General features: G+C 36.8%; 1 pseudogene across 1 annotated transcript; it reads left to right on the forward strand.

The window, feature by feature from the left end:
- Positions 1-10,465: 10,465 nt before the first annotated feature.
- On the forward strand, positions 10,466-20,187 carry LOC112619415 (annotated as a pseudogene). The gene is made up of 2 exons (XR_003118219.1): positions 10,466-10,547; positions 18,862-20,187. The product of XR_003118219.1 is annotated as a eukaryotic translation initiation factor 2 subunit 2 pseudogene (transcript).
- Positions 20,188-24,120: the final 3,933 nt, after the last annotated feature.

Here is a 24,120-nt window from a genome sequence, read left to right on the forward strand (position 1 = left end):
TAAAAAGTGTTCAGTACAAATTTTGGCTTATTTAAAAATTATCATAATTGAAATGTGAAACACATTGAGTAACCCTGAATATCAACAGATCGTCATTGAGTTGTAGCAGTTAATCTAAGCAGAAAGTCATCTTAATTACACAGCTGAGTCAAAACCTGGATTTGGTTTGCTGTCATTTTTGAATTTTAGTAAGCTTCTTCTTTCATTCTCTGTCATTTGCCAGCAAGTAGTTCAAAACGTTATAGTTTATTGAGGTGGATTTTTCTACAGATTATTGGTTTCTTGAGTTTTGTATTGAATTTTTTTTTAAATTTTCAATTTGGCACTATCCTCCTAGAATTTTTCTTCTACTGACTTTCAACTTATTGGAGCAAATGAGAAAGTGCAATGGTGTTGAAAATATTTTTTAATTTGGCTGTTCTTATGCTATCCTTAGTTAAGTGCTATGTGCTTCAAAAATCATCATTTATTCCTCAATCACCTCTTTAAATCAGTATATTTTCCTTCCTATGATAGCAAAGATGATCATTGCTCTGTTAGCATTAAGGAAAATGAGGCACAGATGTATTAAGTGGCCTATTTTCTTCCATGAAAAATGGAGGAATGAACACTGAGGTCTAATATGGAATGTCATGCCAGGTACACAGTTTTGTCAAATATTAGGACAAGGATTGAGAACGACTTTTTAAAAAATAATTTTAGTACATAGAAGAATCTTCTTCCCTATTTCCCATGTTTAAGGGTCTATATTCTGTACTTAATAATAAATGTCTAGGAAGTATGTCAGAAAAGATTAAGATAATTAATCTCAAAAACTTCCACATCTAGTTCATGCAGCTATAACACTTATTTTTCATACGTGAAAAAAGGAAGTGGAGGAGGCATGAGCTACCAAATAGTACAGACAGTGACATAATAGTAATCCTTATTTACAGCGGGTTTATTGTTATGCCACTCATTCAAAAAAATCTCTTATATCTTTCTTAAATACAAAGGAAATGAAATGCAACAAATTTTCAAATTTCCACTTTATTTTCTTGAGACAATATTTTAGAGGCCCAAGGTCACCATAAGATTGCAATTAATTGGAATGTGTTCTTTTATATTAGCATCTTTTGAAGAAAAAAGATATGTCCATTGCCATTGTCATTACTAGAAATGAAATAGCAAGAGTGAAGATGAGTGGAGCAGGCTCCAATAAGGGTTGAATGATGGTCTAATTCTGAATCTGCTAAATAATTTATTGTGGTACACCCTTATTACAGGCCAGTGTCAAAAATAACTTCCAGAAATGTGATGAGGATATTGGTCAGAATCTATTGAATTTCCCAAAGAAAGAACTCTTTCTGTCAATGTACAGTAATTTTATCTTCTCATAAAACTTTTACTGCAGTAAAAAGTATGTGTATCATTGCTAATGTTCAACTTTTGCCCAAGAGCTGAATAGATAATTCACATTTTATGCAATTGTTCCTATATAGGATGTTCTGGGCAACTTGTCAATGTTCTCTAAATTTATCTTCCCTACATTTTTATCACAGTAAAAATTATGTTCATTACAGCTAGTGTTTGCTACTTGACTTAGAAGTGTATAAATATTTCCCAAATTATCAAATTATTCAATTTCAGATGTGACTTAGAAGTACATAAATATTTCCCAAATTATCAAATTATTAAATTTCAGAAGGTTATTTGTAACACAAATTTTGCAAGGTCAAAAAAATGTAATTTATGTATTCAAGGCACCTAATGATTCTGGGGTACAGAGTAGAAATTAAGAGAAAGTGAATGGGAATGAACCCTCCAGAGATCTTGGGAAGCTCAGAGAATTTCAAGAGGAGCCTTTGGGCCTGATCATCACTCTATCTTCTAACAAGGAGAGGATTGTTTAGCAACATGAGAGAAACCATAGAATTTGGATGCTACCCTCAATTTAACTACTCTTGACTCTAACCTGCAGCCAGGTACCATCTCCACAGTCCTGGAGTTCAATAATCAGCAACGATTGGGAATAAAATGTCTTTTTCTGCTATCTACTCTTCACTTTCAATCTCACTTTAAGCCCTTGATTCATGCACCTGACAAATTTAATCTTCTCTACATAATGCAGTATTATCTGCCTCTAACAATAATAAACTCTATGAAATAATTTGTGCAAGATTTAGTTTTTATACATGAGCTTCATGGCCCAATGAACATGCATTTGATCTTTAGAATAATAAATATAGCTCAAAACACACACATATAGTCTGACACAGGAGCACTTTTAGTTTTATATTTGCATATGAAGACTTTCATAATTGTATTTGTTGACTTTTTCAAATTAGTCTATGCAAAACATCAAGAGAAGAGCATTTTAAAAAACCATGTTGATCGTTTAAACTGTTGAACTTTAGCAACAACAGTATTATTATGCATAATGCTTAGCAATTAGCAAATATTTATCTAAAAAATATCTACTGATAGACCAACTCCAAGTCAATGTATTAGAAATTATTTTTGTTTGCCAGCTTAATCAAGAAAGATATAGTCAATAAATTAAACACATGTTTCCATCTCAATTGAGTGTTTTACTTAATTCTAAACAGTAAACTTACCCAGTCTCTTTTGCTAATGCAATTAATATTCATGCAAACACGATGATAACCGAATACCCTTTTTCGTTGTATTTTCAGATCTCTATCTTGGGGATATATGTCTATCAAAATCTTATACCACTTTGTCCTCACCCATGCAGAATTATAATCTAAGCCAGTGTTGTTTACTCACCATCTGGTATGAATCCATATATCAGGATTCACTCTAGGCTGTAATTCCTTTGAAGCAATACAGATACATATATATCTCCACCTACCTGAATATGTTTAGAAAAGGAACTGAAAAGAATGGATGCCTGTATTGTGAACAGAACTCTAGTGCCAATTTCAATAGCAATACTGATTGTAAGCCTAATATCAATACTTATTACATACCAGGCAGCTAGGTGTATTGACTTACAGGGAATATCTCATTCCTGTGGGAAATTGCCTTTATTATCTTCATTTTTCAGATGAGGAAACTAAAATGAAGAGAATCCAAGTTCTCATAATCAGGATTGAGTCCATATCATCTGCATATAAAAGACATACACTTTCTGCTCTATCTCAGACCAAAACCAATAATCTGTTATTTTTCATTTTCTACTATATATTTGAAATATCATCATTTTATTTTCATTTTAGCATGCTTCCTTAAACTCTTAGTTTTTTTTTTATTTAAGTGCTTTCTTTATATCAAGGATTTTCAGTTTAAAATATTTCTGCTGAAAAAAAACTTCATACTTCACAATATTGTATATTCCATAGAATTTTACAGTCTTGTATTACATTTTTTTGTCTTTTATTCAAGATTTTTTCTTCACTCCTCCTTGCTATCTGCTGATAGCTCTCAGTAAATGCTTTTTCTGGGACACTCTCTAAGGTTGAGGGTCCCTCTTGCCCTCCCTTCTTTCCATTTGACTCTCCTTTCAGAGCAACCAATTGCCACCTGGAACTCAGAGCCGCAGTGTACTTGATGGAGTTTGGGAAAAAACAAAGCAAACAAGTTCTCCTTCTTACTGTTCTGCACTGTTAGGGTTCACAAGCCTATTCAGACATATGAAAAATACTTTTACTGATGGAGTCAAATTCAGAAATAATAACATAAAGGCTTCAAAGTATAAAGTTGAAATCAATTTGGACTTCTCTTGAGTCTCACAAGATGAGGACTCAGAAGGAGGGGTCCCCAGTGGCTGAGGGCCAATGTGAGCCATAATCACAGATATGAGCCCTTCTTTCCAGTCTCTCACATGAAAACTCTATTTTCCATCATCAAAATGTCCTATACAAAAAGATGCTCCACATCATATGTCAATGGGGAAATGACAATGAAACAGAAATGAGGTACCACTACATACTATTAGAATGGCCAAAATCCAGCACACCGACACCATCAAATGCTTGGGACAATGAGGAGCAATAAGAACTCTCATTCATTATTGGTGGGAATACAAAATGGTATAACTGCTGTGGAAGACAATATGACAGTTTCTTGCAAAACGAAACATAATCTTACCATACAATCCAGCAATTGCACTCATGGGTACTTATCCAAATGAGATGAAAAATTATATTTATACGAAACCCAAACACAGATGTGTGCAGCCTTATTCATAATTACCAAAACATGAAAACAACACTCAGACAATACAGTATTATTTAGCCCTAAAAAGAAAAGAGCTATTAAGCCATGAAAAGACACAGAGAACACTTAAATGCATACTAATAAGTGAAAGAAGACAGTCCAAAAAGCCTACATACCATATTATTCCAACAATATGACATTCTGGAAAAGGCAAAACCATAGAAACAGTAAAAAGTTCAGTGGTTGCTAGGGGTTAGCAGGAAGGGAGGGACAAATAAATGGTGCACAGATGATTTTTAGGACTAGTTTCTAAACTATTCTGTATGATACTATAATGGTGGACACATGCTACTGTACATTTATCCAAATCCACAGAATACAAAACACCAAGAGTGAATCCTAATGTAAACTCTAGACTTTGGGTGATAATGAGTGTGACAAGGGAGGTTCATCAGCTGTTAACAAACGTACTACTGTGGTTCAGGATGCTGATAATGGGGGAGGTTGTACTGGTGTGGAGGCAGAAGGTATATAGGAACTCTCTGTACTTTCTGTTCAATTTTGCTATGAACCTAAAACTGCTCTTAAAAATAAAGTCTATTTAAAAGGAAAAAAATAGAAAAATCCCAGTTTTTTACTCTGAGGTCATTTTCTTTGCAGTATTCCTGCCAGTGGCAAATGAGTCTGAGAGGTTTTTTATCAGAAAATCTATAAGGTAGGAATATTGTTCAAGGACATTTTTTTCTTTCCTCAGACATATTCCAATATAAGCCAATGTGGAGAGAAGATTATTTTTTTCCACTAGCAGATACTTAGCTGCCCTTGGAGTCAAAGGGTTTCCATCATTGTGCTTTTAAGGACTTCTGGTTTCTTTTCTTCTCTACTCCAGGGGCCAACTAGAGTCTCAAAATGCTCTGTTAGCCTTGAATGTTTGATCTTTGGATACCTGGAGAAGGATAATGGTTGGGTTAAATTCCTGTCACTCTGAGATCTTCTTGTGATGAGAGTTGAGAATCAACAATATTTCCTGCCCTGTCTTATACATTTAAAGTAGCTTTAATATGATCTTTCTTTCTAAAAGTTGCTAAGTTCTATTTGTGCCTAATTTATTAATAACTGCAATGATATTGAAAAAAATCAGGACACCCAATTTTTCAATCACTTTCTTTACAAGATGTGCTTTATCAAAAAAAATAATTTTTTCTTAGAATACATGAGAATATCAGTCTAAAAATGTACAATAGAACTGTATTAAGGATTGTGCAGCAGAATTTTTTTAAGTTGAATATAAGAGGTTCAAGGCCAAGCAAAGATCATCTCTTGTTTGATATCAATATCTACCACATTCCAGTCTTAATACAAAGCAGGCTTCATTTACTAGAATTTGCTTGTTCAACAAAAGTATGATTATTAGCAGTGGCTGGTAGTGGTGGCAATAAAGAAAGATTAAAAATCCAACTCAGATAAAGAATAAAAGAAAAGCAAAAGCCAGAAGAAAATACACATTTGTAATGTAGTTCACAGTTAGTGTCTAAATGTAAAATGCCTCATGGGGACTGAACATGAGGTTGTTTGTTCATCTGTATCAAATGATAGGAACTATTATATGTGTAAATATCAGTTATTCATTTATTCAGTTAATCAGTTACTCCACAACATTTGTTATAAGACATTTTACTGGGTTGGATGGAATATAAAATATGTTTAAGACCCAGTCCCAGCCATCTTAGATGCTCTATTTGCTTTAGCCAGTAGGAAACGTGAAGCAAGTATACAAATAATTCAGTATAACAGTGTATGATTAGTCGAGTGCTTTAGCCTGAAGAACTGCTACTCACAGTGTGGTCTGCAGACCAAGACTAGTCTGGGAAAGTATTACTTAGTTATGATGAGCAAGGTACAGAATTTCAGAAGTAATATATAGAAACTTTGAGAGCATTTGGCATTGCTGCAATATTCCATATAATCAGTGGTCTTAAATGATGAGTATAATAGTAAAAATTAGGGATTAAAATTTTATATGCCTTTTATTTTCTAGTACTTTATTGTAACTTACAGATATATCAGTTTGCTATGGGTTGGGGGGAAAACACTGATATTTCACTAATATTTTTAAAAACACTGCTTTTAAAAATCTTAAAAATTCAAAGGTTAGGAAGAATAGCTGCATTCCAGAGTAAAAGTGAGGGCCTAATGAAGAAGCTGGAATTTTGAAGGGGTCTTACAGGATAACTAGGATTTTGAGAGGTGGAGATCGAGTGACAAAATATATTTTAAAAAAGAAAAGTCGCTTAAAGTGTGTTTGGAAAGCAATGGAACAATCACAAAGAAAACTGGGCATGTACGTAAGAGTTTAAGTTTAGAATGAATAGAATTTCTGGAAGGAATCTAAACGTATCCTTTAGCTTTTTAACAGTGAGTTATCTAGGTAGTAGAGTATGATGGAGGCATATAGTTCAGTGGTGTGCAAAATCTGTTGGAAATGTTACCCCTAGAAACCAGAACCCAGTTAGAGAACTATTTTAACAGCATGGAAGTAATCAAAGGGGGCTCCATTTGGCAGCTGGCAGAGAGAATATGGCAACAGTTAAAAAATACAAAGCTTCAGGAATACCTAAACTGTCATTTTTATACAGCAGTTGAGTCATAGAAAACATCTACTGCTGTTGCTTAGTTGAGCTAGAGACAAGGGTTAGAATTTTAATGAAGATCAGGTCTTAAGAAAAGGGTTAAAAGTGATCCTGAAGTCCCTATGTGGTGCACCAGGAAGGCTATCAAATTGTTTTAAAAACTAATCTGAAAGGAAGACAAGTCAGCCTCCATTTTAGACATGGTCAAAGTCACACTGATTTGACATACGGCATTAAGAGAAGAGATCAGGATGAAAATACCCATGGTCAACTGCAGAAGTTTCAGTATTCAGGATCTAACATTTCTAAGGGAAAGACCACAGGAGAAAGAAAAATGCTGAGGACAGAATGCCAACTGGAGAGGCAAGAAGGCAAGGACTCATCAACAGGGAGTCCAAAAGGTAGAATGGGAGGGGAACCGGATCAGTAACTAGCATCAGCCACACTTTCTGGGGATTATGAGGCCTCTGGCAGGGATCGTTAGAAGGCCATTGGCAAGCTTTGAAGGAGCTGTTTTCTCAGTGTGGCAAGGGCTGAAACTAACTTGGAGCAGTTTGCAAGATTGAACAGTGAGAAATGATAACCAGGGGTTAGGGGCCAATATTGTTGAAAGGTTATGGAAAATGTGATGGAGAAGGTGGCAGGACTGAGGGAAGGCTGGAGAGTAGGGTGGGAGTGATGAAGCAAGTAAAAGGAAGCTAACTGAGGGAACAGTGTTTGGAAGAAGCAAAAAGGCCAAGACTCAAGGGAATAAGTAGAACCTGGGAAGTGAGGATTAGGAATGTGTCTTCTGAGCAAGAAAGGTCAGATGAGACAGGTGACCTATAACTTGGAAATTCAGAGAAAAGCAGGAATATTGACAATGTTTGTTAAAAGAAAGCTATTTAACAGACTATAGAGGTTAAGGCTCAATTCAGCTGATACCCATCAGACTGCACCTGCTGCACCTGCTAACAGGACACACCCTGATTGGAATTGGGTTAGTGGTTTATAGATAGGGAGGGGACAGTTGAGTAGCTGTCCCTTGCCATATGGACATAAGCAGCAGTTTTTTACTTTGACCAAAACTTACCTGAGTTTAAGAGAACTATTTCCTGTTTTTGTGCTGGTTGCTCAAGCTCCCAGAAAACACAAGAATAGTGTTTTTTCAAAACTGTTCTTGCAAGCCTTGTGGTTTACAAGCTAGTCAATTTTCTGGAGCAGGAGAACCAGACTTTTTTTTAAAAAAAGGAAAGGGGGCACAGTTAAAAACCAAAGGAAAAACTAAGGACCCTCTGACACGTTTGTTTCAGTCCCTTTACATCTTTATTCCTCGTAATTCTTCCTTGTTCTCTCAGCTACCAACTTCATCCTTAATGATTAATGTAAATAAGATCAAGTCAACCTTTCTTTGAATAACCTCTCTTCTCACCTGTCACTTGTCTGTACTGGTCAGGCAGTGCACCGCCTTGGAGGAGCTCTCCTGGAATTACAAAGCCCAGTCGATCTGTTTCTTTCTCTCTCTGCTCCCTCTTTTCAACAACAACAACAATAACAAATCCCTAGCTTTGTCTAGCTTAGCCACACCCTTATAGCCCTTTCGTGAGGATAGCATATCAAAAACAACAACAAAAATTCATTATCCATTGCCTTTTGCCAAATAAAATAGAGTTTAAAGCCTAGCTTTGCCACTGACAGGTTGTGAGACTTTGGACTACTAAATTAGTTTTTATGAGATTCAGCTCAGATTGAAGATTTCATCTTCAAAGTGAGGAAAATAATACCTTCCTTAAATATATTGCAACTATTAAATTAAGTGAAATAATACCAATAAATTCCTTGTTACCTTGTAGGGAACACTGGAGAAATGATATCCACTCTTATTAGTGTGGGCATATTGCTCATTTTATGCATGTCAGTCTCTGCCTGCTGCAGCCCTACCATATATAGCTATAATGTCCTCTGGACACAGGCATATGTCTGTCCAGTATTGAAACCAACTAGAGATAAGACTGGAAGGTTACCAGTAGCTTTCTCTTTACTAGCAGGTGGAATCTGGAAAGAACTGACAACTATCTTCATGATATCTTACTACTTGGAGGTGAACAGTCCATAAGAGTTCACCTCTACTCTCTCTCAACATTCCTTTTCCCGAGGACATGGCTACCTGATTCCACTCCTATGTAGACACTGGTCTTCTTCCTCAAACACCTCCTTTTTAATGTGTCTCCCTTTTTCTAGATATGATCCCCTGCTTCCAGTTCCATATGGAAATATTTAACATTGACCACAATGCTAGTGCTGACCTTAGTAGTAGCCCCTCAAGGACAATAAACATTTTTCAGGCATCCACTATGTGCTCAGAACATCCCTTTGTCAAAAGACACCAAGGCTGCCTTTTGAAAAGTTAAGGCCACTCTTAGCCACTCACATACTGTCCTCTAGTCCCTTCCATTATTTCCTGCATTATTTAAACAAAGTTTTGTTTCCTCTGAAAGATTTTGTGGTACATGTGCACACAGACTGATATATGCACATCCCACAAAGCAGTATTCACAAATCAGGATAATCAGTGAGAAGTCCTGCCAATGGAGACACACATCAGCACTCCACTTACTTCCATCCCAGGGGCCTCTAATCAGTATGAATAAGCCCAGATGTCCACAGAAGAAACCTTTTCTGTGAAATAAATACTTGACTCAAGAGCAAGAGTAGCCACACATAAGGTGCTCCTGATGGGAAGGTTGAGACACTAAATCATTGATGCCTGATGGTATGGAAGCTCAGGTTCAGCAACGTGTGCCTCATCTTACTCCTATCCCTTTCTGTCTTTCTTCTCCTGCTATTTACATGATTGAACCAGAGATTGCAAATTAAACTGGTGGCTCAGATGTTAGCTCCAGCCAGCAGATGGCCAGAAGGTATAATTATGTGTTTTGGATTAGTTGCTAGAAAGAGATTAAACATGAAAATCTGAAATTCTAGATTTCCTCCTCAGTCACTCAACCTACCTAGCCCCAGGATGCATGGTACCTTGAAACCCTGGTGCTGTATTAGTCTGTATCTTAAAGACACAGATTCCTATTTAGGCACCCTCTTTAGGAGCACTGGGACTAAAAAACAAAGCCCTTTTCTAGCAACTCTTTTATTGGCAGAGCCTTCATCTGGCTGACAAATCATTGCAAAACATTTATTACAATTCCCCGTTTTCCCCAAGTCCCATAGATCCACCTGGCCCTTTTAGTCAGAGCATGACAAAGAGGGCAGGAAGCAGCCACTTGGGATTTTATAGGAAGCAAGCATGAGAGAGAGCCAGTTCTCCTTGCACCAAACTGCTTCATTAAATAATTCATTTAACGACTTCTGCCAAGACCCTGTTGTTGCTTAATTACTTGCTTGCTTTCTTCTTCTCTCTCTCTTCAACCTCCTTTTTAATTGAAAATCCAAGCCAGGCTTGTCACAGCCTGGGAAGTCAGATTACTTAGAGACATCTTCTGACTCTTTCTCATTAGGTGTCCAGCCACTGAAAAATGCATGACGGTTGGAGAAAAGAATAAAGAAGGAAATAAATGTGAAAAAGTAGCTTTACCAACAATGTCTAATGAAGAAAACAACACTTGGAAACCCCACTCGATTTTCTATTTAACAAGGAAAGCAATAAACCGCAGTCATACAAACGAACTGGGAACCTGGGAATGATTTCTGGTAAACGAGGGTTGGACTACTTGGTAGAATCAGTTAATAGGGAAGAAAAACAACAGGGTGTAGACACAGCCGGTAAATCATTGTTGTCTGAAGAGGGTGTGAGACCGAATGGGAATCTAAAATCTATGCTGTAGGAACAGGAAACAGGGACCCATCTGAGCAATTTAAATCAGAAATAGAAACTCGGTGTTATGGCAGTAGAAAGAAGCTTTGAATTATTATTCAAACGTATGGATTTCGGGCTGGGTTCTCAAGATACCTCGTCAGTGAGGATGCCCAGAAGTAGCCAGAACAGATGCACTTTGGATCCCACAGCCCAATATCATGCTTCCCATATAGATTTCCAGAAAGTATTTTCTTCAAAATAAGCTGTTTATTCTAAAAACACTAAAAGAAACATAAAAACATTTGGAATCAAATGCAAACTGCTTGGATATAAATCAATCTGGAATCAGGTGGCCTTGTTCTAGATCCCCAATTTTTTTTTTTTTTTTTTTTGCATGAAGCCCTACATATTATTACCCAAGTGACTGCTGTTCTTTCGGTTTTGGGGTGCTCGGTTTCCTTCATTGTAAAACAGAGTTCGGAGCAGTTGGAAGGTGTGCTGGAGACATCTCTCCTGGAGGGCCCACAAGGTGTCGAGTTAGGCAGAAGTTCTGTGCTTTTCTGGTATCTAGAGGTTATGAGGTTTCAGCTCTCAAATCAATTTTTCTTTTTTACAATGAACAGGAAGTGCAGACTGATGCCATTAACTCAAAGTCCTTCATTTCTGGGCTGAGAACTATGAGATAAAGGATGGAAGCTATCATGAGAGCAGCTTAGCTTTGCTGCTGAGGAAATGAATGATGTAGAGGCCCTCGGAAGAGCCCCCTTTTCCCCCTATGCAGCACCATCACCCCACCCACCAGGCCCAAAGTTAGTGCTAGGCAATCTGGCCAAAACCCTGACCTCATAATAGTTTGATAAGAATTAATTTCAGAAGCAGCACATGGTGCAGTAAGTGCACATACTTTAAAAATGAAATTGAACAGAATGGCTTAGAATAAAAAGGAGCAATCTCATTCCCAGGCCTTTCTTTGCTTTCCTAGTTTTTTGGGGCAATTTCCACCATAGTGCTAAAGAATACATTTTCTACTTCTTACTCCTGATGTATCAGCTTTAGACATTACTGACTCTGCCAAAAAAAAAAAAAAAGATAGGGTTTTGATGTATTCACACTATTCTCCAACTCTGCGCTTTCCATTTTTTAACAGTTTTATTATAACTATTCCATGGGTTTATTTTTGTAAATATGTTTGTCTCTCTTTCTAATGTTAAATAAAATATTTTAATCTATACCCTACTACATCTGCTGTAGACACTATTTCTTGATTCCCTTCTATGTGAGCTGTTACGATTTATACTATTAAAGTAAAACAAAATGGAGGCCGCAGTTTACATATAACATATAACCATGCAATAAAAACTTAAGTCATCCTGATTTCCCCAAAATGCTTGCTCTAATCATAAATGAAACTCAAAATGTATGCTTTTAAGTTCTGGTCAGCAGGATTCAGGAAAGTTAAGCCATTCAGCTATAAACAGATGCTCCTAAACAGCTCTACTTGCCCTAAAAAGAATGTTAATGTTAAACAATCATGAAAAAGGTTAAAATACTTTCTCCTTTCTGCTTTATAAACTGTGCTGTAACTGCTGCAAGCAAAGCTTTCTACACTTGGTTTGAGGCCTCCCAGTTCTTGAATTGTTCTTTTGTATGCACAATAAACTTCTACAGTTTACCAACTTGATCTGATTTTGTTTTTGACAGTGACCTCATCTTCCCTTAAACTTCCCAACTTTTACCTACCAACTTCTATCGCCTTATATATCAGCTTTAACATTGTCAAATATGGTAACAGAAACTGTGTTATAACCATAATTAAGACTTTTGAGCACTGCCCAGAGGTTGAGTCTTAGAATTAAAACTAATAAACAGTGTTTGCATTACTACGTCATGGTTGAGCTAAGTAAGAAGCTAAAGCTATTGTTCCATCACTCTGATATTATAATCCTTATACAACCAGAGGGAGAACAGTCTTCGTGTATTCCTCTTTCTCCTACCCATCAATAGACAGAAAACTATGCCACAGCTTCATTTTCTTCATAGGCTGACTGTGACCTTCTGTTACTTTTCTGTGTGACTCCTGGTGCCTCTGTCTTTGAATTTCATTCTTTGGAGAAAAAAAAAAAACCACATCTTTCATATAATAGCAGGAACATCTTCCTCATATTTGCCAATTGCATTTTTTCGTTGGGATCCATTTCAATCTTAGAAGACAAACTAGTCAAGTTTGTGGGTTTTTTCCTTCTTTTTTAAAATTTGTATAAGTGTAAGCGGTACAAGTGCAGTTTTGTTACGTGGATATACTGCATAGTGGTAAAGTCTGAACTTTTAGTGTAGCCATCACCTAAATAATGTTTCCTATTCTAATTTAGAGGAGTGTTGTATAGCTGTATCTTGGGATTTTTGTTCATTGAATTTCTGGCTTAATTCCATAGTTTCTTGCTTCCCATGTCATTCTATGTTTGGGGTGTTTTAGCCTAGGTTTATTGAAGTACATCTTTAAGTAACTTCCTTAAAAATGGTTCTGGGATGTAAACTCTGAGACTTTGCTGCATTTAAAAATGTCTCACACTTAATTGCCAGAACAGCTGGAAAGGGAATTTGAGGTTCAGAATTATTTTTCCTGTAACTTCTAATGCATAGTTTCATTATCTTGTGACATCTGGAATTACTAAGAAAAAAAATCTAAAACTTGTATGATCTTTTTTCTGAGTATAGCTTTGTAGGTATCAGCTTCCTCTTGTTTTACTTTTAAGATCTACACAATTTTATTAACCTCATGTATTAGTCCATTTTCATGCTGCTGATAAAGACATACCCAAGACTGGGCAATTTACAAAAGAAAGAGGTTTAATTGGACTTACAGTTCCACGTGGCTGGAGAAGCCTCATGACCATGACGGAAGGCAAGGAAGAGCAAGTCACATCTTACATGGATTGCAGCAGGCAAAGAGAGAGCTTGTGCAGGGGAATTCCTCTGTATAAAACCATCAGATCTTAGGAGAGTTACTCACTATCATAAGAACATGGGAAAGGCTTGCCCCATGATTTGATTACTTTCCACTAGGTCCCTCCCACAACACATGGGAACTCAAGATGAGATTTGGGTGGGGACACAGACAAACCATATCACCTCCCTATCTCAGTGAGAGTTTTCATTTTAGTGTCATGATTTTCCTTAGCTCCAAGAATGTTATACCTATTATTGCTTGGATAATTCCCTCCTTTTCAATTCCTCTTTCAGGAAATTCTATTAATCAAAAGTTGAACCTCTTAGACTGACACTCCATAGCAGCAATGTCCAATAGAAATATAAGCTATAAATGCGAGCTCCATCTGTAACTAAATTTTCTTGTGGCCACATCAAAAAATATAAAAAGAAAGGGGTAAGAATAATTGTAATCAATTTCATATAGCTTTTTAAATATATTAATATATTCAAAATACTATTTCCATATTTAATCAACAAAAATATTGAGATATTTTACATTCTTAATTTGTATTACCTTCAAAATCTGGGGTATATTTAATAATTACAGCACATTTTACTGCAGACTAACAACATTTTAATTGTTCAATGGCCATATGTGGCTAATGGCTCCCATATTTGACAGTGCAGATCTATAGCATGTATGTCTTCTTCCATATTTCTTTGTCTTTTTTCTCTGTTATGGCACAGTACCCAAAGTTTATCTTTAATTCTCATACTAAATGTTTTATTTCTGTAATCACTTGGAATTTCTCTGAACTTTTTTGTTCTCTGATTACTTTTAGTTGAAAAATATAATGTAGGCCATTTAGTTCTTGTTTAATAAATTCAGTATCTTCTCACATCTGTGCACACTCATTGCTGATTTTATTGTTTTGCTCTGCGTTAGGTTTCTTCTGTTCCAGTTATTTCTCTTCTGGCATCAGTTTTTATATTTGTTTACTTTGACCTTCATACTCCTGCTGATCTTTGTATGTTTATACCTAAAAGTAAGGGATTCAGTTGGTTAATCCAGGCAGGAGATGTGGGTCTTTTCTACTCAGCACATACACATGGGCAGGGAGCTGGCTCTCAGGCTAAGTAACAAGGGGGAAATCATTGCCATTGGCAACCTTACTTCCGCACAGGGATTTCGGTTTGTTCAGGAACGGGTCCTATGATTTTTAACTGGTACAAAATGGTAGACTACCTAACTCTGTATGCTACATATAGAGGATATGTGTTGAGGTTGAGAGAGGCACTAACTCACAGCGTTTTCAAATTTGCACTTTCTGTTAACTCCACTTTATCCACTACTTCTCACCCTGCTCCTGTCCATTTTGAGCCCCAGAATCTTTTTCCACACGAATAACTTTGGCTCTATTTATCAATATGCTTCCTAGAAAAGCCTAAGGTGGAGATTTTAATGCAAGTGACTTATTAGGAAAGTGGTCTCTGGAGAAAGAAAGTGAAGATGGCAGGATTAGGGCAGGAGAAGGCGCTAAATAGCTAAATACGTTGTGGTCTCAGCTGGAGCCTGGCTTCAACCTGACACCCTGGGGAGCAGAGGAACAGGAATGGCCTGGGGTAGTTGTGAGACTTTAACACATTCACAGCAGCTGGTAGAAAGACATAGCTTTGGTTAAATTGATCTGGAAGGGTCACCAACAGCTTCTACTGCATGAGATTATTTTTTTAAGTACTTTTCTGTTATTTTAACGCATTTGAAGGAGCAAGGATAGATATATGTGTTCAGAGTGCCATCTTAAGCCAATAGTCCCTTGGTAACATTTTGGAAAGGTTTGTTCTTTCTGCAAAGAAAGAAAAGTGCTTGAATAGTGTGTTGAAAACTGTTATTCGGAGAAACAAATGTAAATTTCAAAATATCCCAGTTCTTCTAGGAAAGAAAGTGATGGCAGTGAAGAATCAACAAACATGTTGCCTACTTACTGTAATGTTTGTCCTTTTCCATTATGTGGTGCCACTTAATCTCACACTACGATCTTTATTCTTAACCAATGAGCAAACTGAGACTCTATAATAGTGTCTTTGTAGAGATTTTGTAGTATATAATAGAATTGAACAGGGGCCTAACTCTTTATTCTTTAACCTAATTGCTACCATACCATCAGTCTCTCTGAAATGGGCAACTGCACCTTGATTTAGTAGCAAGTAGAAATGGACAACTGCACCTTGATTTAGTTGTGTATGCTGAAATTCTGATAGAGGAGATGCTGTCTCTCTCACCAAATAATTGTACATCTCCATGATTCCCTCTTATTTTAAAAAGAAAGCAAAGAATCTTCATCCCATATCACATGCTAAGCACTTACATATAGTCTTTCATTTAATTCTCTAAACAACCTTGTGAATTACTCATTTTTGTTACAACACTTCAAATTCTGAAAGACTAAGTGGCATGCCTAAAGTAAAACAGGTAGTAAATATTGGAGCTAGAATTTAAATACCAACCTTTGTAATCCCAAACTCACGCTTTTTTTAATTAATGATCAAGTAGGCACTAATTTAAGAGTTTGAAAATGGCCGTTGGTTGGTACCGTTCTTTCTGAAACTATTCTAATCAATAGAAAAAGAAGGAATCCTCCCTAACTCATTTTATGAGGCCAACATCATCCTGATACCAAAGCCTGGAAGAGACACAACAAAAAAAGAGAATTTTAAACCAATATCCCTGATGAACATCGATGCAAAAATCCTTAATAAAATACTGGCAAACCGAATCCAGCAGCACATCAAAAAGCTTATCCACCATGATCAAGTGGGCTTCATCCCTGGGATGCAAGCGTGGTTCAATATACACAAATCAATAAATATAATCCAGCATATAAACAGAACCAAAGACAAAAACCACATGATTATCTCAATAGATGCAGAAAAGGCCTTTGACAAAATTCAACAGCCTTTCATGCTAAAAACTCAACAAATTCGGTACTGATGGAACATATCTCAAAATAAGAGCTATTCATGACAAACCCACAGCCAATATCATACTGAATGGGCAAAAACTGGAAGCATTCCTCTTAAAATCTGGCACAAGACAGGGATGCCCTCTCTTACCACTCCTATTCAACATAGTGTTGGAAGTTCTGACCAGGGCAATCAGGCAAGAGAAAGAAATCAAGGGTATTCGATTAGGAAAAGAGGAATTCAAATTGTCCCTGTTTGCAGATGACATGACTGCATATTTAGAAAACCCCATCATCTCAGCCCAAAATCTTCTTAAGCTGATAAGCAACTTCAGCAAAGTCTCAGGATACAAAATCAATGTGCAAAAATCACAAGCATTCCTATACACCAATAACAGACAAACAGAGAGCCAAATAATGAGTGAACTCCCATTCACAATTGCTTCAAAGAGAATAAAATACCTAGGAATCCAACTTACAAGGGATGTGAAGGACCTCTTCAAGGAGAACTACAAACAATTGCTCAATGAAATAAAAGAGGACACAAACAAATGGAAGAACATTCCATGCTCATGGATAGGAAGAATCAATATCGTGAAAATGGTCATACTGCCCAAGGCAATTTATAGATTCAATGCCATCCCCATTAAGCCACCAATGACTTTCTTCATGGAATTGGAAAAAACTACTTTAAAATTCATATGGAACCAAAAAAGAGCCCACATTGCCAAGACAATCCTAAGCCAAAAGAACAAAGCTAGAGGCATCACGCTACCTGACTTCAAACTATACTACAAGGCTACAGTAACCAAAACAGCATGGTACTAGTACCAAAACAAAGATACAGACCAATGGAACAGAACAGAGCCCTCAGAAATATTACCACACATCTACAACCATCTGATCTTTGACAAACCTGACAAAAACAAGAAATGGGGAAATGATTCCCTATTTAATAAATGGTGCTGGGAAAACTGGCTAGCCATAAGTAGAAAGCTGAAACTGGATTCCTTCCTTACACCTTATACAAACATTAATTCAAGATGAATTAGAGACTTAAATGTTAAACTTAAAACCATAAAAACTCTAGAAGAAAACCTAGGATCTAATTAAACTAAGGAGTTTCTGCACAGCAAAAGAAACTACCATCAGAGTGAACAGGCAACCTACAGAATGGGAGAAAATTTTTGCAATGTACTCATCTTACAAAGGGCTAATATCCAGAATCTACAAAGAACTCAAACAAATTTACAAGAAAAAAACAAACAACCCCATTAAAAAGCAGGCAAAGGATATGAACAGACACTTCTCAAAAGAAGACATTTATGCAGCCAACAGACACATGAAAAAATGCTCATCCTCACTGGCCATCAGAGAAATGCAAATCAAAACCACAATGAGATACCATCTCACACCAGTTAGAATGGTGATCATTAAAAAGTCAGGAAACAACAGGTGCTGGAGAGGATATGGAGAAATAGGAACACTTTTACACTGTTGGTGGGACTGTAAACTAGTTCAACCATTGTGGAAGACAGTGTGGCAATTCCTCAAGGATCTAGAACTAGAAATACCATTTTACCCAGCAATCCCATTACTGGGTATATACCCAAAGGATTATAAATCATGCTGCTATAAAGACACATGCATATGTATGTTTATTGTGGCACTACTCACAATAGCAAAGACTTGGAACCAACCCAAATGTCCATCAATGACAGACTGGATTAAGAAAATGTGGCACATATACACCATGGAATACTATGCAGCCATAAAAAAGGATGAGTTCACATCCTTTGTAGGGACATAGATGCAGCTGGAAACCACCATTCTCAGCAAACTATTGCAAGGACAGAAAACCAAACACCACATGTTCTCACTCATAGATGGGAACTGAACAATGAGCACAATTGGACACAGGAAGGGGAACATCACACACTGGGGCCTGTTGTGGGGTCGGGAGAGTGGGGAGGGATAGCATTAGGAGATACACCTAATGTAAATGACGAGTTATTGGGTGCAGCACACCAACATGGACATGTATACATATGTAACAAACCTGCACGTTATGCACATGTACCCTAGAAGATAAAGTATAATTTAAAAAAATAAAAATAGGCATTTCCAAAGCTTGGAGGGGAGGGCGGGGTGTTGTTCCCTTTAGCTGATGCAAGAGCCTAGTGAGGTGGTGGGAGAGGTATTGGCAGGAGCAGCGCTGCTGCCGGGGCCTGGGGCTGACCCATCTGACTTCCCATCCATGCTGAGCCCACTCGAGCCACAGCCATGTCTGGGGACAAGAGAGGGAGTTTTAACATGTTAGCCAGTATGGTCTTGATGTCCTGAACTCGTGATCCACCCGCCTCAGCCTCCCAAAGTACTGGGATTACAGGCGTGAGCCACCGCGCCCGGCCTCCTGCAATTTCTACTCTATCAGGTGTCTGCCCTATGATTTTTTATCTTACTATGAGCAAGAAGAAAAAGAAGAAGAAACCTTTTATGTTAGATGAGGAAGGGGATACCAAACAGAGGAAACCCAGCCTTCAGAAACAAAAGAAGTGGAGCCAGAGCCAACTGAGGACAAAAATTTGGAAGCTGATGAAGAGGACACTAGGAAAAAAGATTCTTCTGATGATCTAGATGACTTGAACTTCTTTAATCAAAAGAAAAAGAAGAAAAAAACTAAAAAGGTATTTAATATTGATGAAGCTGAAGAAGGTGTAAAGGATCTTAAGCTTGAAAGTGATGTTCAAGAACCAACTGAACCAGAGGATGACCTTGACATTATGCTTGGCAATAACAAGAAGAAAAAGAAGAATGTTAAGTTCCCAGATAAGGATGAAATATTAGAGAAAGATGAAGCTCTAGAAGATGAAGACAGCAAAAAAGATGATGGTATCTCATTCAGTAATCAGACAGGCCTTACTTGGGCAGGCTCAGAAAGACACTACACATAGGAGGAGCTGCTGAATCGAGTGTTCAACATCATGAGGGAAAAGAATCCAGATATGGTTACTGGGAAGAAAAGGAAATTTGTCATGAAACCTCCACAGGTTGTCCGAGTAGGAACCAAGAAAACTTCTTTTGTCAACTTTACAGATATCTGTAAACTATTACATCGTCAGCCCAAACATCTTGCATTTTTGTTGGCTGAATTGGGTACAAGTGGTTCTATAGATGGTAATAACCAACTTGTAATCAAAGGAAGATTCCAACAGAAACAGAAAATGTCCTGAGAAGATATATCAAGGAATATGTCACTTGTCACACATGCCGATCACTGGACACAATCCTACAGTAGGACACGCGACTCTATTTCCTACAGTGCGAAACTTGTCATTCTAGATGTTCTGCTGCCAGTATCAAAACCAGCTTCCAGGCTGCCAGGGGCAAGCGAGCACAGCTCCGTGCCATAGCTAACTAATTTGCTAATCACTGATTTTGCAAAGCATGTTGTGGAGATGTGGCTGGACAGGTTTGCCATCAGAGTGGATATACCGTTGTATTAAAAACAAGATAAAAAAGCTGCCAAGATTTTTGGCGAGTGGTTGGTTGGTCTGAAGTCCTTGCAAGACGCTGATGTTCAAGCTGTTGACATACTCATTGCCTACTTTAACACCTGTCAGAGAAACGTCATATGGGGTAAGGAGGTGCTTTTTAAAAATCATTCATAGACTTCTCTAAAATGCAAGATAAATTAAAGTTATTATAACAGTGATTCTTTCAAAAATAAATAAATAAATAAAAATAAGTTAGTATTTTCCACTAAAAAAAAAAAAAAAAAAAAGATGGGTTACAAACAGAACCTGTTTCCTAAGGCTGCTGTAAGGATTAAATAAGAAAATTATCTAAATCAGAATTCCTGGCACATCCTAAGTGCTCAATAAATATTAGATACTATAATTATCTTTCATAAAAAAAAATGTCCATTGGTGTTCTTTGGATCTAATTAGGCCCACACAACACCAAATTCAATCAGTTCATTAAATTTGTTTATTTCAAGTTTTAAAATTGACAGAATATGCCCAAACACAACATTATTAAAAGCTAAACCGTTTAATCATTCATATTCGCCCTGAGGCTACTGTTCTTGACAGTTAGCTATAGTCTACTAGCAAAACAGAAACAAATTCAACCACCGCCATTCATCTTCCCGGAGACTGACAGTAGGGAGAATAGTAAGATTTTCTATTTATTTTATGCACCCATTTTCTTGCTAGCAAACGCAATTTACCTACCCCCAAGTCACTTCTTTCAGTGCCAGGTAGATCCAACTATGAAATATTCACATCACATCGATCTCTCATCAACCTTGAGAACATGTCATCGGTAAATGTTAAGAGATTATTTCTAATATCATCTTCTTTGGGGCATATCACAGATAAGATTCACTCTTTCAGGAATTAGGTCGGTAGATGGTTACTCAAACCCTCTCATTAGAACCTTGATTTCAAATAAATTCAATGCAAAAAATGAACAAACAAAAACTTTTACATTTTTCCAGAGCTTAGACTTAAAATCTTGCAGAATGTATCAATAGCTCTTTTCACAAGCCCATGAGGATTTAACCCTCCTTACATTCTTTATGATTAATACATTTACAGGAGGATTAGGTCTCTAAATGGTTTTTAAATCCCAGAGGAAGGTAAGAAACTCATAAAATAAAATAATAATTCCTGGGTTTTAGTAGACCAAAACATTTATTCCAAGGAATGATAGCCAAATGATAAAATAATATCCCTGGGCAAATTTCAGTGATTGCATCAGGAGAGGAGCAAAGAATGGTTCAAATATGTGAATGTGTTAAGTTCAATTTCATCTAATTGAGAGCGTACTACTTTTTTTTTTTTTTTTTTGAGACAGAGTCCCACTCTGTCCCCCTGGCTGCAGTGCAGTGCCACTATGTCGGCTCACTGCAACCGCTGTCTCCTGGGTTCAAGCCATTCTCCTGCTTCAGCTTCCAACACGCCCGGCTAATTTTTGTATTTTTTAGTAGAGACGGGGTTTTGCCATATTGGTCAGGCTGGTCTCAACCTCCTGACCTCAGGTGATCCACCTGCCTCAGCCTCCCAAAGTGCTGGGATCACAGGCGTGAGCCACCGCACCTGGCCGAGATTACTACTTTTTGTACCCAGAGAGTCAGCAATTGGTGTGAGCTCCAGTTGAGTTCACTGAGCAGAAGAAGCCATGAAAGGCCACGAAAGGCAAATTATCACTAGAAAAGCCAGAGTAATCACAGAGTACTATTCTCATTAAGCACCCATCACTTTCTGCAGGGACTTCTTCTACAGCTATGTTTAATTCATATATTAAAAGTAACGCCTAGCTAACAATAAGAGAAGTGATAGCTAAAACTATCGTAATTCCCTGTCTTTGTGTATACAATACTGGGACTGAATGGACATAATTCCCCAACTCTATACTAAATAATACTAGGACCAAGAATAAATAGCTTGCTGGCTTGCTCCAGGAAATACAACACCTGGAGGTTAAGTCTGTTTGCCAATCAATCAGCTAACTCGTCAAAACAGGTTCCTCATCAAGACTTACTTCCAGCCTCTCTTCTCACTATTACCATCAAACTAAAGCTGTTATGTCATAAACTCGACTCAGCCCTAACCAGTTCCAACCCTGCAAGACCTACCTTAAAGTTACCCCTTTCAGACTTTAAAACCCTATAAATACCCTGCCCTAATTTCCCATGACTCTGTCAAGGCAGTATTTTTTCTTGGTGCAGTAAATCTGATAAATTTAGCTGCTTTACCAGGGGTCAATAGTCAACAGTAGTTACAGCCTTGATTGGGAACCTACAGTGTGCCAGGTACCATGCTAGGCGCTTTATATACGTTATTTCTAATCTTAGCAACAACTCCTCAAGTTAATGCTTTTTATAATGCACAAAGAAGAAACTGAGACTCAGGAATGTTGGTAAACTGCCCCAACTATACAAATAAGAAGTGGCAGATACAGAGGTCACCTTGAGTCTGTCTGGCTTCAAAAACTTTTGGTAGCTCACAAATCATTTTAAAAATAAGCACAGAAAGTTACCTCCCCACCTCTTCCTTATCCTAAAATTAATTCCATATGCACCAATTATTAAAATGTAGAAGAATTTGTTATTTCATTCTTCCATTAGATTTTACTTATCTAAAATCATTATTTTATCATTTTAATGGTAACTGCAGATAATGATACATTTTTCACCTATTACAATCTTATTAAATTTAGTACTTTTCAATTTCCCAGGAAAACAAAACACTTCAGAACTCTTCAACTCCATTTACTTCCTTTCATTTTATGCATTATTACTATGGTCATGAATTTTAATTCTTTAAATAGTTTAAGCTACATAAGATATTACTATTATATATGGTCAACATTTATTTTTATTGACCCACAAATGTAATCTTTTCAGTCATCTTTCTTTTCTAAAATTGTGAGCTTCCGTCTGGGATAGTTTTCCTTCTGCTTGAAAAAAAAAATCTTTTAATGTTTTCTTCACTGTCAGGTGGATGATAACATAGTCCCTTAGTTTGTGTTTGAACATTGCTTTATTTTGCCTGAAATTTGAAGAAAATTTTCATTTAGTGCAAAATTTAAGGTATCTATAGTCTTTCATCAATTTGAAGATATCATTCCATTGCCTCATTACTTCTGTAGAGAAGTCAGCAGAAATCCAAGTTGGTCTTATTTTTTCCATTTTGAAAAGAAATCTGTCCTTTTCCTGTGGCTCTTTTAAATATCTTCTCTTTGTTTTGAATTTCCAGAAGTTTTACTATTATGTACCTAGCTTTTGTTTACTTTTTATTTTGCTTTGGGTCCACTGTTATTGTGGCCTGATGTTTTTCTTTGTCATGTGAAAATTCTGACCATTATCTCATTAGTTATTTCTTCTGAACTAGTCTCTCTTCATTCCTTTTAATATTCCAACTGTATATATCATAAGTCTCATATATACTTTTTAATACTTTAAATCCTTTTGTTTCTTTGTTGTTTAACTTAAATATTTTCTTCTGACTTATCTCTCAGTTAACTAGTTTTCTTGTTAGCTGTAAATCTTATATTAAAACCATTAATCGAGTTTGTAATTCCCATTATTGTATGTTTTTAGTTCTAGAACTAAAAACATTTGATTATTTTTATAGTTTGATTATTTTTTGTCCATTTGATTGTTTTTATAGTTTCCAAATTTCTACTGATAAATGTTATTTTCATTCTGTAAACATGTTGCTCATAGTTATTTTAAAGTCCACACCTGTTAACTTTATCATGTAAATCACCTTCTAGTTCAGTTTCTGTTTCCTTTACATTTTCTTGATTTTGGGGGCAATTCTTCACTCCCTGTATACCTTGTTTTCTTGAGTTCTGGAATATATTAAAAATGTGAAGAGAAAATGAGACACTATGAATAGTATCTTCCTCCAAAGAAGATTGCTTTTTTGTTTTGGCAGCTAGGGTAAAGACTGCCTTAATCTAATCAGTGATTGATTTGATTGGTTTCAGGCCTGTGTGGACTAGTCTGTGTCAGGCTTATGCTTATTTCTAGCATAGATCCGTTTGGAATCACAAGTAATTTTGGAGGGGTGGTACTGGTGTCCTCTGTTCTTGATAGGCCCTGAAACTCTAATTTTCCTACCTTTATCTCTGAGAG

The sequence above is a fragment of the Theropithecus gelada genome, chromosome 2 (assembly GCF_003255815.1).
Source record: "Theropithecus gelada isolate Dixy chromosome 2, Tgel_1.0, whole genome shotgun sequence".
Lineage (NCBI taxonomy): Eukaryota > Metazoa > Chordata > Mammalia > Primates > Cercopithecidae > Theropithecus > Theropithecus gelada.